This window comes from Piliocolobus tephrosceles, chromosome 20, assembly GCF_002776525.5.
Source record: "Piliocolobus tephrosceles isolate RC106 chromosome 20, ASM277652v3, whole genome shotgun sequence".
Taxonomy (NCBI): Eukaryota; Metazoa; Chordata; class Mammalia; order Primates; family Cercopithecidae; genus Piliocolobus; species Piliocolobus tephrosceles.
This window is the reverse complement of record NC_045453.1, coordinates 22845296-22848208: the sequence shown is the minus strand read 5'-3', so window position 1 is coordinate 22848208 and position 2913 is coordinate 22845296. Positions and strand designations below refer to the sequence as shown.

Below are 2913 nucleotides of genomic sequence, written 5' to 3'. Positions count from 1 at the left end.
GCTTTTCTTAGATAAGATCTCTGTAGCCTAGGCTCAAGTACATTGGCACCATCACAGCTCACTGCAGCCTCAACCCCCCAAACTCAGATGCCCTTCCCCCCTCTGCCTCCCAAGTAGCTGGGACCACAGGCACGTGCCACCATGCCAGGCTAATTTTATTTATTTATTTACTTATTTGGAGACAAGGTGTGTCACTGTCACCCAGGCTAGAGTGCAGTGGCACAATCACAGCTCACTGCAACCTCAACCTCCCCAGGTTCAAGCAATCCTCACATCTCAGCCTCCCAAGTAGCTGGGACTACAGGCACCTGTAGTGCCACCACACCCAGCTAATTTTTTTGCATTTTGTAGAGACAGGATTTTGCCATGTTTCCCAGGCTGGTCTCAAACTCCTGGGCTCCAGTGATCCACCTACCTCGGCTTCCCAAAGTGCTGGGATTACAGGCCTGAGCAATCGTGCCCAGCCTAGTCATTTAAACATTTTAATGATGAAAACTATGGAAACCAACTCAGTGCTCAGCATTACCACCCCCACTGGAGCACCTGGGGACTCAGCCTGAGGCTGTGGGAGGCATCGGGTGCGGGAAGCCTCTGAAATGAAGGGAAAGGTTGAACGTGGTCGCGTTTGCTTTATTACAGGAGGAATTATTCCAGCTTTCATCCAGTTCTCAGGGCCAGGCTGGTGACACCCACAGAGGGGAAGGCCCCTGGTCGGCTGGGTGCTGCGTGCCCACCAGGTGCTGACATGCATACTCAGACCCCTCAAGAGGAAAGGATGGCCTCCTTAACCAGGAAGCCGGCGCTGGTCCCAGCCCTGCTGCCCAGAACGTGAGCAGCTGGGCCTCTGTTTCCTGGGCACTTATGCTGTGCCAGGCACTGCCCGAGGGGGTCATTTTTCTTCATATATTTATTCCCTTCTCTTCTGGTACCTGCCATCTACCTCCTTTCACCCCCACTCAAAGGCAGCCATTCTGTCACTTTGTGTCTTTTTGCTGGAATGTGTCCCTGCAAAACACATGTGGCTACTTTGTGCATGAACACCTGTGTTAAGGGTTTTGTGGCTGTGGCTCATCCACGGTCCTTTCTGTGAGCAGTCCCCAGTCTCAGCCGCCCAGTCCCTGGGGTAGACACCCAAGTGACCCCCAACTTGCCCCACCACAGATAAGGTGAGCTGCCGCCTCCTTGCACCCTCCAGGGCTGGCGTGAGGATGTCTCTGGGACTTTGGCTTGGGAATGGGTTGTAGGGGATGGGGGGACTGATCTGACTAAGTACCAGGTGCTCTACAGAAAGGCTGTCCCCTCTCCACTCACACCAGCTGTGCCCAGGGGTTTTATATCCTGTATCTTCCAGCACCACTTGGTACTACTCACCCTTTTTTTTTCTTTTTTTTTCTTTTTTTTTTTTTTTTTTGGAGACAGAGTCTTGCTCTGTCACCCAGGCTGGAGTGCAGTGGTGCAATCTCAGCTCACTGCAACCTCCACGTCCTAGATTCAAGTGATTCTCCTGCCTCAGCCTCCCAAGTAGTTGGGACTACAAGTGCCCACCACTATGCCTGGCTAATTTTTGTATCTTTAGTAGAGATGAGGTTTCACCATGTTGGCCAGGCTGGTCTCAAACTCCTGACCTCAGGTGATCTACCGGCCTTGGCCTCCCAAAGTGCTGGGATTTCAGGTGTGCACCACCACACCTGGCACTATTTACCTTTTACATTATTTTTTTTTTAATTTTGAAATACTTTCAGACTTAAAGAAAAGTCACAAATACTTCAAATATTTCCCAAATGTTTTCATTTTACTACATTTGATGTATCATATCCTTCTTCTTTCTCTCTCTCTCTCCCCACACATACACACACACACGTGCACACACGTGGTTTTTTTGTTTGTTTGCTTTTTGAGACAAGGTCTGTCACCTTTTTAATTAGCCAGGCGTGGTGTTGCACACCTGTAGCCCCAGCTACTCAGGAGGCTGAGGTGGGAGGATCGCTTGAATCCAGGAGGCCTGGGTGACAGAGCGAGACGCCATCTCCAAAGAAAAAACAGAACAAAAAGATGTCTGCAGTTGGGCATGGTGGCTCATGCCTGTAATCCCAGCACTTTGGGAGGCCAAGGTGGGTGGATCATGAGGCCAGGAGTTCGAGACCAGCCTGGCCAACATGGTGAAACCCTGAATCTACTAAAAATACAAAAATTAACTGGGCGTGGTGGTGGGCGTCTGTAATCCCAGCTACTTGGGAGGCTGAGACAGGGGAATCACTTGAACCCAGCAGGCAGAGGTTGCAGTGAGCCAAGATCATGCCACTGCACTGCAGCCTGGGCAACACAGCAAGACTCTGTGTAAATAAATAAATAAATAAATAAATAAATAAAGTGAACTGTAAATGTGAGTTACATATTTAATTTAAAATTTTCTAGACCAGCCTGTGCAACATAGTGAGACCCCACCTCTATGAAAAAAAATTAAAAATTAACTGGACATAGTGGTGCCTGCCTGTAGTCTCAGATAGTTGGGAGGCTGAGGCAGGAGGATTGCTTGAGCCCAGGAGTTCAAGGCTCCAGTGAGCCATGACTGCACTCCAGCCTAGGCAACAGAGCAAGATCTTGTCTCTAAAAATAAATATATATATATTTTTTGAGACAGAGTTTTGCGCTTGATGTCCAGGCTGTACTGCAATGGCACTATCTCGACTCACCACAACCTCGGTCTCCTGGGCTCAAGCGATTCTCCTGTCTCAGCCTCCCAAGTAGCTGGGATTACAGGCATGCGCCACCACACCTGGCTAATTTTTGTATTTTTAGTAGAGATGGGGTTTCTCCATGTTGGCCAGGCTGGTCTCAAACTCCCGACCTCAGGTAATCCATCCGCCTCAGCCTCCCAAAGTGCTGGGATTACAGGTGTGAGCCACCGTGTCC

General features: G+C 49.6%; 1 long non-coding RNA gene across 1 annotated transcript in view; it reads right to left on the bottom strand.

Annotated features, from left to right (window-relative positions):
- Nucleotides 1–614: 614 nt before the first annotated feature.
- Nucleotides 615–2913, bottom strand: part of LOC111520994 — a 3947-nt gene continuing 1648 nt past the window's right edge. The window contains exon 3 of the long non-coding RNA XR_002724824.1: nt 615–1005. This is a non-coding gene — a long non-coding RNA (uncharacterized LOC111520994). The remainder of the gene's footprint in view (nt 1006–2913) is intronic.